We start from the raw sequence: 13,644 nt of genomic DNA, 5'->3' as shown, positions 1-13,644 counted from the left end.
GCCTCTTTGTAACCGGACTGTTCTCCCATTTAAGTGAATGGGACACCCGAAGGCGTGACAAACCTCTGCACCCGGACGCACCAGAGCTTCCTGAGGTAACCTGTTGGTGTGGCCTTTAGCCTTGCCTCATAGTCACCTTCAGTCCTGAAGAACAGTCCCATAAGTCACTGCTAAGTGCCCAAATGCAATACATGTTTTGCTTCCATGGGATAACATTGGCGGTCTAGAAAATGCACTGTGTCCATTTCTGAAAACTGTAAACTTCATAACTTCAGACCAGCCAGAGGCACGGAGTCAGCTATCATATCCAATTGGGATGACCTAAAACTCACCGTGGACAAGAACAGAGAGGTTGCCCTATTGTTTCTGGATTTATCATATGCATTTTGCAGTGCCCAACACCACATGCTCCTTGAAAGACTCCTTCATCTCAAAATATGTGAAAATATTTAAAAATGGATAGCTTCTTTCCTTTAAGACAAAGCCCCTCTATTATTCAACATCTACCTAATCCCCCCTTTTCAAATCAGATAAAATCATTCGACCTCATCTGTTAGAACTATGAAGATGACATGTAAATCTTTCTAAAAATGAATGGCCAGGAAGATATCAACGACTAAATGTTTGAGGACTGCCTTTGCTGCATAAACACGTAGTGAAGAGTAACCACCTAGAGCCCAACAGGATAAAGAAAGAAATCATTACCTGAGGATAATGGAATTAATAACAGCCTACTGCCACACAGTCACAGGAAGTCAAGGTCCCTCCAACAACATCAAGAGAATTTAGAAACTTAGGGGAAACCATGGATCCAGACCTATCCTTGATACCATGCCAGCAATGTCGCAAAGAGCCCATTCTACACAATAAAAATGCTGCATCGCATCTTCCTATACATTGCATACCAACAAAAACGACAAGGTATCCTCACAGTCGTAATCGCCAAGCTTGGCTATGCCAACAGCCCATACCTTGGTGCACCCAGATTCATCATACTCAAATTACAACTAACTTAAAAAGCTAGAGCAAGACTCCTTCTCTGCCTTTACCCATGAGACCGCATGACTCCAAGCCTACACTCACTCCACTGGCTGCCTACAGCTAAGTGTTCAAGGCACTCTGCATTGTACATAAAGTCTCCCAAGAAAAAGGACCAACAAGGCAAATTCAAGCAATACAAACAAAATAGGACTCTGCGCGCCAAGCTTGCATCACAGCTCACCACACCACCTTACCATAAAAAATCCACAGGAGGCACTGTTTTTTCATTACAAGCTGCCAAACTCTGGAACTTGATACGAGTCAAGATTTGAATCACTCAGGATACTATACAGTTCAGAAGACAGTTAAAAACATGGCTATTTCTAAGATAACTACATCATCCCACAACCCTTGTGTTAGACCCAGCGGTTTCAGACTGGCTGAGATGCATCGAAGCCAGTCAGAATCCACCATTGCAAATAGAATGAGTACGATACTCTAGTCTGATAACCTGTGCTCACCCTCTGGTAGCTTGGCACCGAGCAGGCAAGCTTAACGTCAGGGCTTGAGTGTAAAGTGTTGGCACAACTCCCACCCTCGCAACACACTGCACATGCCACAAAAAGACTCCACCCATATGTATAAAACACTTGTTTTGTTTTACACACACACACAGAAATCTTAACGAGATACACATTGTATATACACTTTAGAGTTATATGCAATTTTGGGACTTTCCCATTAGCAGAAAGGTCAAAGAGTCACAGGCATTGGACTACTCCTTGTGACCAAGCCCCCTCAGTCATTCAACTATACACGTTGCCCCTGCTCATGCACCGTTGACTAGACAGTCAGAACCACCTAACACAGAAAGAAGCAGTTACTTAGTTTTGTTCATTCGGATTAGGCCTCAGGCACCCGGAGGCACCTACACAAGATGGAAATCCCCCCCATAGACTACAGGTTGTGACCCTGGAAGCTAGTGCGCTTCCAAGTCTGAAGAAATGTTTTCCCCTCAGGCGGAGGTATGACCTGCCGTCGTCCCCCGACAGTCAGCTGTAGGTGCCCATAAGGAACCTCTCAGGCCTTGTCACGGTGTTCTCCACAACAAAATAACCTTGTGGCGTGGGTCCAGAGAGAGGGAGCCAAAGACCTCAGGCAGAGGCCACGATGTCAGGCACTGTCATCCTCCTAATCTGGAGGCTGAAGACAGTCTCACCTCCCAGCTGAGGTTCCCCCAACACCCCTCGGACACCACACGCTCTGTAGCACAATCTAGCACATGTCCCCTGGTTTCAAGCATGGGTCCCTCGGACTCTGCAAGCTTCCCCAAACTCCTTGATCTCCTCACGTCCCAACACCTCAGGTGGCTGCTGATCTTTACGCGCATACTTATCTTCCACAGTGAGATGATGGTGAACATCAGGGCGGCCTTGTCCCAACCACGATCACTTCCACTTGTCTCCGGCGAACACTGTGAGGTACTTATGATCTCGTGGAGACAGTGAGATCCTATTTGTCCCTGGGATCTCGTGGACAGGAGGCCAGCTCACCAGCCCTTGGAGAGAGAGTACTTTGGAACCAAGGCCACAACAGTTGGCACTTTGCTGCAGGCCAGCAACATCCAGGAAAAATCTACCAAGTGAAAGTACCCTTTTGGAGCACGACAAGCTCCAGGTAACCACAAATCTGCAGATAGTCCAGTTGCAATCCCTTCTGCCCCAATGATTCCTCGTATCGATATCCCAGCATTGAATCAGCGTAGTATAGTTCTAAATCCAAAAGCACCTTTACTCCGATTTCAATCTTTATTCTCGGTCTCTTGGACCATCAAAGATAAGAGTACATAAAAAGAACTTTGAGCATTTAACAATATTTAAAACAGGTTCAGTCAATCAAATACCTTAAAAAAATGTCATATTCCAAAACATTTAAAAACATTAAAATAATCTTAAAAAGTACGCCAATAAGTTATACTTTGAACTTTATACAGAGGCCCCTGTTTTTAGAATGCGAGATCGAACATGCCACATTGCCATCAAATACTTTGATAATGCAAAAACGATCGGAGGTGACAAATCAGTTTTAAGAATTCTGAATGCCTGTGAGTAATTCCTAAAGCCCATGTTTTTAAGAATAGGTAAAAGCCAATATTTCCTCGCTCTTTGATAAGCTTTACAGAAGAGAGTCACGTGTAGATCATTCTCATGAGGGTATGTGCAGGCAGGACACAGCTCTACCCCCGGGGGCCTAAACCAGGAACTCGTAAAGGCCCTCAGTGGGAGAGATCCGTATCTCCATTGTAAGTATAACTTTCTTGCCAGCACAGGACCCATTCCATCCAGTACACTTTCCATTTTATAGGAATCTTTCAGTTGTATAAATGCGTAGGTTAAAGATCCCATCCGTGTATTGGCTATACAATTTGACAATTTCAACTGATAGTATAGTTGTGAAAGTGCCTTCCTAGAAATCCTGTTACATGTGTTTAGAGGGTCGATCCAAAGTTCGGAAAGACCTAGACTTTCACATGTACTCTTTATGTATTTTAGCCATGGGATTTTAGAAATAATTGGTAAGGCCATGAACTCTTGGAGCTCTTTTCTATAATCCTCGAGGTCTTGGCTGTTCCATATTCTTCGCCAAAGGGCCAGGGGCTTAAGTCCTAGCTCCTCGGCGATTGGCCTTAGGCCTAGATCCAATCTTAGGGGCACCAGTGGGGTACTCGAAGGAAGGGCCACTAACTGCCTGAGGAACCTGTTCTCAGTTGTTGTTAAATTATCTGTGGATACGTGGCCCCAGAGCTCCGCCCCATAAACAACTGAACCCCGAGCTTGAGATTTATAGATCTGTATCATGGGGCCCAGAGGGCGATATATGGATTTACCCACCATTCTTAGGATTCCCCCCGTCTTCTGCGATAGTTTCAAATTTGCCCTAGCCAGATGGGTCCCCCAGGTCATTTTCTCATTCAGGGTAACCCCCAAATATTCAAATGTTGTGACCCTCTCCAGTCTCACCTTACCTAAGAGGGGGTTTGGACGTGTTGAAGGTGTTGGGTTCAGAATCATGAACTTTGTCTTGGAGGCGTTAATCTCTAAACCCCTCTCAATACAAAATTCCAAAAACCCGTCCACTATCCTTTGAATTCCCATGGGGGATTTGGAGAGCAGCAGGGTGTCGTCTGCAAACATTACAGCGGGCACCCTGCTGCCGTTTAATCTTGGAGCATCAATGTCATTTATCCTGGACAAGTGGGCGATTATCCCGTTGACAAAGAGGCAGAACAGGGTGGGTGCTAATACACATCCCTGCCTCACCCCCCTATCAACGGGGAATCTTTCTGTTAAGCCTCCCATCCTGCCACACCTGACCTGCGCAAAGTTATTCTGGTGTAATTTAATCAGTATGGCTAGGATGTCATGCGGGACTCCCATATCACCCAGGACGTTCCAAAGTTTTGATCTAGGCACCAGGTCGAAGGCAGCCCTTAAATCCACGAATACCGTGTACAGGCTGCCCCCTTCCAAATGCGCAGTCCTCCAATATATGAGACTAAGGCGAAAAATTTGATCAATGGTGGATACCCCCTTCCTGAACCCAGCCTGATAAGGGCTCATGATAGCGGTGTCCTCTATCCAATTCTGCAGACGGTCAAGAATAACCCTCCCAAAAAGCTTTTGCGACACGTCTATCAAGCTAATGGGTCTGTAGTTGGATGGGAGCAGGGGGGAGCCTTTTTTGAAAATCGGGACCACCTCTGCGCCCAGCCAAGTACAAGGTATTTCCATGCCCTTTAAGATCGCATTAAACAACACCATAAAATAAGGGGCCCATATATCTGGTTCTTGCCTGAAGAGGTCACCTGGGAGACCGTCCAGACCAGGTGCCTTTCCCGCTGACAAGCCTGATATAGCAAGCTGGATTTCCCTTATAGTAAATGGATCCCCTTCCTTGCAATTATGGACCTGCCGAATAATACTAGTGCTACCGTTGCCTGGCACCTCTGAATACAGTGACTGAAAGTGCTCCTGCCAGGCTTTTGGAGAAATATTTGGCTCTATAGCCGAGACAAGTTCCTCAGAGCCAGAATTCACAATTCTCCAGAACTTCCGCGAGTCCATAGAGGCTAGAGCACTTGCAATTCTCTCCCATTTATTCTGGTCCCACTCGAGCTTGGCATTAGTAATTAATTTCTTATATTCGCGTCTCTTATTTTGTATCTCCGACCTGCCGTTGCGGTTCTTGATACTAGACAAGAGATCCTTCCTTGCCCTGCGACACGCCGCATTGAACCAAGTAGGGTGGTTCCTTCCTCTGCCCCTCCTAGGACCATTATCGAATAACTCCGAAGATAGGGTCTTTACGAGTTCTTCATGGAGTAGCCATATTTGATTGTTATTGGCCCCTGTACTAGGTTCAACACCCAAGAACGCCATTTTTTCCAAAGTGGGAATGAGGCTATTATAAAGCCGAGGTAACTTGTCTACGCATGTTACTAATTTTTCCCACTTAATTCTTCTCCTGTTATTTTCTACAACCAGGTCGGGGTGTATCTTGTGATGTTCTCCTTCCCCATCCCCACGACCCCGGCCGGGGAGAAGAAAATCCAGTTCTAGGGCGTTGTGGTCGCTATCTTCTCTGTCGGTGACCTTGAAGTCAACGACACGTGGCCATGAGGAGAGCTGCACTAAGATGTAATCAAGTCTTGACTCCCTGCCCTTCCGATTAAATGTGGGTTTACTCGGGATGTCAGACTTGGCTCGGCCGTTACAAGCCCTAAGTCCATGTCTCAAAGTTAGGGCTGTAATCTGTACTGCCAGCGGGCTCCAGGCCTTTGGGGGAATGGATTCGATCAATGGGACATGCCATCTTGCCTCTTCCTCTAGACTTGCCCCATCTAAAAGACCGGGTAGGGGTTCATAGTGTGAGTTCAAATCCCCTCCCACAATAAAAGGGAACCCAGGGGGCAGTTCAGCTAGAAAATCTGTGAGCTTGTCAATGGTAGGCGATTCCTGAGAGGTTGGAACCGGTCTCGAATAGACATTCACCACCGCTAGTCTGCAGTGGTAGGACCATTCCAATAAAACCACTAGTATATCATCTGAGGCCACTGGGAATTGTGTTGCTTTACATCCCAAATGGACAGCAACCCACGTTTCAAGACCACCTGAAGGCCGCCCCCTGCCACCCCATTTAGCAGGGATGGAAAATACAGCAAAACCTTGCCTCTCAAGTACCTCTCTCTCCCAAGTTTCCTGAAACATACAGAGGTCTTTGGTAACAATATATTCAATCCATTCATTACAATCAGACTTGTTTCCCAAACCCGCAACGTTCCACGATAAAGTTTTGAGTGGCAAAGATCTGTCACTCCGGGAGATATTACTGGTACAATCATTCCCTTTATTGTTGCTCGAGATCTCCCTATGCAATAGAGGCATAATTATTTGTCCCTTTGCATCCTGGGATGTATTGCTGGTGGGGTTACTCAGGGGGACGTGATGTTCCAGGTCAGTGGGGTGCTCTAGTTCTTGGTTTATTTCATCTTCAATCTCCTGTGCTGCAGGATTAGACTTCCCGCTGCGGTCTGCGGGCTGTCAATCGACCATTTCTAAAGTGCTGTAGCTATTCCAGGTTGGAAGATGGAATTGGCGGTGGGGCCTCCGGGAGGGATAATTGTGCTCTCCTGCACCCCAGTTGCCTCCTTTCCCATGATAAATTTCCCAGCCCTCTTCGGCCACGTTGGGAGTGTGGTGGGCAGACTCCTCTCTTCTAAGGTTGGATGATGCTCTCCATCCTCTGAAAAGACCCCCTCCCAATCTCTCTGGGTGGGAGTGGACTGCGTTCGGATCGGGGTGCCCATGGTGCTGTCTACTAGGGTGGTGAAAGATTCCCCTTGCATTTTGGGCTCCCCACCCAACCTGTCTTTGCATCTGGGTCTCCCAAATCTCGCCTTCCCTATCGTATGTCCGTGGGGGATAGAAGAAGGAGCGGGGCAGGGATTGAATGGTCGTTCCCTCTTCAGTTGCAGCCCAACCATTAATATAACGGACTGTCCTTGGGTCTTTAAAATTGACTATGATACAGTCACCGTTGATAGATTTGGTTAGACTGCCCAGCCACGAGACCCTTCGTACCATTAGAACGGGGCTGGAAATACCTTCAGGTAGCGGTCTAAAGGCACATAACCAATTGATCACCTTATTTTTAAGGGAAAGAGTAGATTCATTAGTGGAAGCGTTCAATTCTGGCACTCCTACCAGTACAACGGTATATGGGGCTGCCTCTGGTAGTAGGTTTATTAACCCAGGGTTTGGTCTCTTCTTCGCTCCCTCTCCCAAAGGATCCACCTTATTCAATAGTTCACTGGGGGCGGGATTGCTTTGCCCGGATCTGCTAACCCTTGTTAGAGGGGAGGATGGGTGATTGAGCTGGTCTGTGTGGTTATTTTGAACGACTGCCCTCGATTTTGTATTGGTATTTGTCGGCGGGGTGGGTAGTGCCTGCTGTATTGGGTGTGCGGGGCTTTTGGCCTGGTTATTAAGCTGAGGGCGGCCAATTTTTGCAACCCCGTTTAGACCCTTTGTTCCCCCGTTGTTTGCTGGTTTCAAACTATCAGCTAGTTGTACTGTCGATTTCTCAATAACCACCAACCTAGCTTCTATTTTTATCAGCCTTTCCTCAAGTGGGCTAAGAAGTTTCCTGATAAGGGTGCCGATGTCAGCTAGGGTAATGTCCTCTTCAACAGACTCACATGGATTTAGATCGGGATGGTTGTTTGTCTCCCCTGTTACTACGGAGCTGCTATGCCCAGCTCTGCCCTTTTGTAAGATTTCCCTGTTATTCAAAACGGAGCTTTTTGTTGGCAAGCTGGTGCAAGGTTTTGTGGAAGTTAATTTGCGCACCCTCCTTGTCTTAGCTCCTCCGCTCTTTTTAGGGATAGCTCCTTCTCTAATCCCCTTTTGCTTGTTCACTTTAGCAGTTATAGAGTTGGGATTATCCCTATTAGTCACAGGGCTTTGATTTGTAGATTTAGAAGGGGGTTGAGCAGGCGGGAGGGTTAACATGCTGAAATCAATAGAGTCACTAAGGTCCTTTCGACTTGACTGAGAGGTGTAATTTAATATATCTGGGGACCTAGTGAGATTATTCGTGCCATCCCCCCCTGTGCCCTCCCCCCCTGTGTCCAACACAATCAGTTCAGAGCTTACCACAGGAGATTTTGCCTGTGCCAGAGGACCCATGGACGATCTCCGCACCCAGTCCAGTTCTTGAGAGATTCGTCTTTCCAGTAACGTAATGTCCTCTATTAGCAACGACCCAGCTTTTACAAAGTATTTATCCAGTGTACCCTTGGAGGTCGATGCGCCAACCATGGCGCTTTTGCTTCTGGTTTCAATTGGTGGCATCCCTGCAAACACGTACCAGTAGTGACCCTTTGTGTCTACTGGTAGTTTGGAAAATCCAGGGGGAGTGGCCCAGGCCCGACCTCTCCCGTCCTCTAACGGCCTCAAACGGCCCGCTCTTTGTCCGGTCTTCGTCCGAGCTGCGACCGCGCGCGTACCGCTAGCGCGTGTTTACTTGGCCCTTACTACAGGAGAGGGGGCGTGTGGGAGGCGGGGCAGGGAAGAGGCTCCAGGTGTGCTCGTGGAGGTTGTAGGCGTGCACCCTGGACCTCGCAGTCCCGTCAGGAATTCCGGTCCGCCGATACCCCCCTGGAACTGTAGAATGACCTGGCGGGTTCAAGGGTCAAGAGTCGATGTCCCACCGTGCTCCTCCAGGAGCTGGCTATAAATACACAAGGCTCCGAGCGGCTCCCGCGAAGCGGGGGCCGCGAGGCGTGAGTTTAGCGGGGGCGGGGCAGGGAAGAGGCTCCAGGTGTGCTCGTGGAGGTTGTAGGCGTGCACCCTGGACCTCGCAGTCCCGTCAGGAATTCCGGTCCGCCGATACCCCCCTGGAACTGTAGAATGACCTGGCTGGTTCAAGGGTCAAGAGTCGATGTCCCACCGTGCTCCTCCAGGAGCTGGCTATAAATACACAAGGCTCCGAGCGGCACCCGCGAAGCGGGGGCCGCGAGGCGTGAGTTTAGCGGGGGCGGGGCAGGGAAGAGGCTCCAGGTGTGCTCGTGGAGGTTGTAGGCGTGCACCCTGGACCTCGCAGTCCCGTCAGGAATTCCGGTCCGCCGATACCCCCCTGGAACTGTAGAATGACCTGGCTGGTTCAAGGGTCAAGAGTCGATGTCCCACCGTGCTCCTCCAGGAGCTGGCTATAAATACACAAGGCTCCGAGCGGCACCCGCGAAGCGGGGGCCGCGAGGCGTGAGTTTAGCGGGGGCGGGGCAGGGAAGAGGCTCCAGGTGTGCTCGTGGAGGTTGTAGGCGTGCACCCTGGACCTCGCAGTCCCGTCAGGAATTCCGGTCCGCCGATACCCCCCTGGAACTGTAGAATGACCTGGCTGGTTCAAGGGTCAAGAGTCGATGTCCCACCGTGCTCCTCCAGGAGCTGGCTATAAATACACAAGGCTCCGAGCGGCACCCGCGAAGCGGGGGCCGCGAGGCGTGAGTTTAGCGGGGGCGGGGCAGGGAAGAGGCTCCAGGTGTGCTCGTGGAGGTTGTAGGCGTGCACCCTGGACCTCGCAGTCCCGTCAGGAATTCCGGTCCGCCGATACCCCCCTGGAACTGTAGAATGACCTGGCTGGTTCAAGGGTCAAGAGTCGATGTCCCACCGTGCTCCTCCAGGAGCTGGCTATAAATACACATGGCTCCGAGCGGCACCCGCGAAGCGGGGGCCGCGAGGCGTGAGTTTAGCGGGGGCGGGGCAGGGAAGAGGCTCCAGGTGTGCTCGTGGAGGTTGTAGGCGTGCACCCTGGACCTCGCAGTCCCGTCAGGAATTCCGGTCCGCCGATACCCCCCTGGAACTGTAGAATGACCTGGCTGGTTCAAGGGTCAAGAGTCGATGTCCCACCGTGCTCCTCCAGGAGCTGGCTATAAATACACAAGGCTCCGAGCGGCTCCCGCGAAGCGGGGGCCGCGAGGCGTGAGTTTAGCGGGGGCGGGGCAGGGAAGAGGCTCCAGGTGTGCTCGTGGAGGTTGTAGGCGTGCACCCTGGACCTCGCAGTCCCGTCAGGAATTCCGGTCCGCCGATACCCCCCTGGAACTGTAGAATGACCTGGCTGGTTCAAGGGTCAAGAGTCGATGTCCCACCGTGCTCCTCCAGGAGCTGGCTATAAATACACAAGGCTCCGAGCGGCACCCGCGAAGCGGGGGCCGCGAGGCGTGAGTTTAGCGGGGGCGGGGCAGGGAAGAGGCTCCAGGTGTGCTCGTGGAGGTTGTAGGCGTGCACCCTGGACCTCGCAGTCCCGTCAGGAATTCCGGTCCGCCGATACCCCCCTGGAACTGTAGAATGACCTGGCTGGTTCAAGGGTCAAGAGTCGATGTCCCTTACTTTCGGAGGCCAGAGCCTCAGTAGTTATACCCACTTTGGCCTTGATGATACAATCAGTTCAGATGGCCACCTTTGAAATGACCAGGCCCTCTCTAGATTTTGTCCTGTCTGCCATCCTACCCTTGGAGGTTTGATCACTATCTTTAGTGGGGCCAGGATCCTACCCCTTGGAAATGCCGGTGCCAATTCCACCCCCCACGTAACCACAGCAGAATTGCAACTCAGAGTCAAAGGTCTGCAGTTTCCCATAAGTCCCTAGTTTATGGCCTTTTATCAGGAATGCACAGATGTGGCTGTCTCCCTAGCACCCAGTTGTGAATTAGGAGACAGGCCGACAGACACACAGAGTCACGAGCATGCAAATGCCCACTTTCCCAAAGTGACATTCCCATCACCGTAATGTTGAACCCACTCCCAATACCGGAGAAGATTCGCCATTACAAGCCATTTGATACCAAACACTGCATTGCTACTATTCTGCCAGTTGGGAATAATGCTCAATAGCCATTCCCTACACCTTCTAATGCTAATCCAATACTAGAAGCATGCCCTGTCATATCGAGCACATCCCTCAATGCCATTTACGAGCCTTGCAGGTAGCGCATACACGCACAAGCCCAACCTCTTCCCAACACCACACAGTCACAAGGGAGAACACTAATATAGCAAGAGACATGCAGAACCTAGACACATAGCTTGGTAAATGCCAAGTCGAGTAACAGAAACCCATGCACACAGGCCCCACCAGGGTAAACCTGTGGCACAATCGATGAGATACTTCCTTGGATGGCACAACCAGTGCGGCAGGTCCACGGAGGAGCATTCGAGATACATGCCCCAGGTATGTATCTCGAACATACATATGCCAGGTCTAACACCTTGGATAGAACTTTGAAACATAATCACACATTCAGATACAACCTACAGTTTACAGGCCACATATATGGAAAAAGCCAGTCAGCACACTACTTTCTATATCCAGGTAAGCTAGTAATTTAAATTCATGTATGACCCATCTGACCCACACTAATACTATAATACTCATCAGTCAGCAGCCAACTGTAGCTTACTCCTCTCACATTCACATAAGACATATCTGCTACAGGTACTGCCCGTTACTCAGTACTGTAGCAGCCAATAAACCACCTATCACCAATTGATCAGGCATGGCACAACTAAAGAGACTGGTTGCATACAACTGGCCAATCTGAGGACTCTTATCTAGTCTACCACTGTGGCTAGATGCTTGGACTGCTTCTTTACATATCGCAATGACATTCAGATACGGGATGATAGTTACAAAGGCTACCCCAGCAGATCCCCCCCCCATCCACCACTTCTCTCTCCAGCCACGCCTGCTCAGGACCAAAAAAACGTAAACAAAATATCAGAGTGGGCAAGCTTGTTCATAAGGAACTCCACAAAGGGATGTTCCCAGCTGTAGCTCACTAAAAAGCATAAATTGTTCCTCTGTTTCTCGTACCTCTTTATCCACAACACTTCTAAGCAGTGTGTCTCACGACATGATAACCACAACTCAGTGGTCACCACGTACGACATGGAAACACTGTCCACCTAGGATCAACAACCAAGACAATACCCTCCTAGCCCCTTCCAAGCCACACACCCTATACAGTTTACTTTGATGCTAGTGTAGGAATGCACTTCAGTGTTCCACAAAGGAGTACAAAGCAGTATATAAATGTTGCACTGCAATCCAAATATAGAAGAATACGATAACGTCCCACAGAGACATAACCATACCTTGTTTTTACTTCTGCCGTTTCTAATATATGTAATTAACAGATGTTAGCGTTACTCTTTGAAAATGGTACTCACTTTACCTATAGGAGAATTAAGTCTCCTTTACCATAACCCCAGCACACATCATTTTAACATAGGTGACCGTTCACCTCACGCCACACTCACGTATATAGATGGCATGTAGAGAACGTTATGCTCAAGGAATGCCATCTACATACAAAGATGGCAGGGGTGTCACACATATGCATAGGTAGACCTGTCCCATGCACACAAGAATTCCATGGAGATCCCAAAACAACTTCTGGAGGTGGGTTGAAGCAAGGGGATGCGTGTTGAGATTTCTACCATATACTAAAGATGATGAAGTCTGCGTCACACATAAAGGGAAAGCTACATGCTAAAATACGTCCAAGATGCTCAAAGAGACCGTGTTTTAAGACCCATACGATCAGCGAGAACTGAATGTTGTGCTCTATAATTCAGAGATAGCTGTAAGGTATGCTATGTCATATACATGCAAACTCAGGCCGATATATACATGAAAGTTGGCGAGCTGCACGCCTGTGGGACACGGAAATACAAAGGTAGAGTGACAGCCCATACTCAATGTTGTACTTTTGTATGAGACGTTTTTGGAACCCCACACACCATGTGCTGCCTTCCAAGTCTTTCAACTTTAGGCCGCTGAAGACTACGGGACCAAAAGAAATCTGAAAAGATACGTAGTAACCACTCAAAACAACTTACTATAACACTCTCATTCACTCCATGTCTGCACATCACAACCCGGAAGCGGAAACTCCATTAGTACACATTCTTGCGAATTGGCTAATGGTTTGCATAGAAAGTGACGAAAGGGCAGAAGGATATCAGGCAAAAAGAAGAAAGACGAGGCCCTATTCTGGGTAACGTCTAGGAAGTACCTCCCTTCTAAGGCACGCCCTCGTTCTCGTTTAAAGAAGCCATTGGCTTAGCTCGTGACGACCCCTGCCACGCCCCATGCGTGACCCAACAAGGTTGCGTTGCGTACGCAGCTGCTTCTGTTGTTTTGCACTGTTGGTGTTATTTCATGCGAGGTACCTGTCTGTTTATTTCTTCTGAAGCGAAGATAATGGGTGTGCGCAGGAATACCGCAGTAACCAGTATAGCGATACTACAGCTTTCATATTTATAGTTAAAATCGGATTTGAACGGAATGCCCGATCCCTTAGCAACCAGTGATTGTTCTTGGGGAGATGATGTAGCCTTACAGCTACCTGACGGCTAGAACTGCCGACTTTGGAGCTTCGGGAACCGGGTTCGAGCCTCGGAGACGGCTTGGCATCCTGTGATTTTGGGCAAATCGCTTAATCTCACCACGCCTCCCAAGTAATGAATGTGCCCTTGTGTAATGCAACGGGTGCTCGTGTAAAGCGCTCCAATACCTTCGGGTCGAGTTCGCGCTATATAAATC

At 49.1% G+C, this 13,644-nt stretch overlaps 1 protein-coding gene across 1 annotated transcript in view; it reads right to left on the bottom strand.

Moving 5' to 3' along the window:
- INTS1 (integrator complex subunit 1) overlaps window positions 1–13,049 on the bottom strand; it is a 625,364-nt gene extending 612,315 nt beyond the window's left edge. The window contains exon 1 of the mRNA XM_085629257.1: window positions 12,939–13,049. The gene's annotated coding sequence lies outside the window, so the exon portion shown is untranslated. The remainder of the gene's footprint in view (window positions 1–12,938) is intronic.
- Window positions 13,050–13,644: the final 595 nt, after the last annotated feature.

This window comes from Triturus cristatus, chromosome 10 (assembly GCF_964204655.1).
Source record: "Triturus cristatus chromosome 10, aTriCri1.1, whole genome shotgun sequence".
In the NCBI taxonomy this organism is placed as follows: Eukaryota; Metazoa; Chordata; class Amphibia; order Caudata; family Salamandridae; genus Triturus; species Triturus cristatus.
The sequence above is the reverse complement of the archived record's forward strand: the minus strand, read 5'-3'. Positions and strand labels throughout refer to the sequence as shown.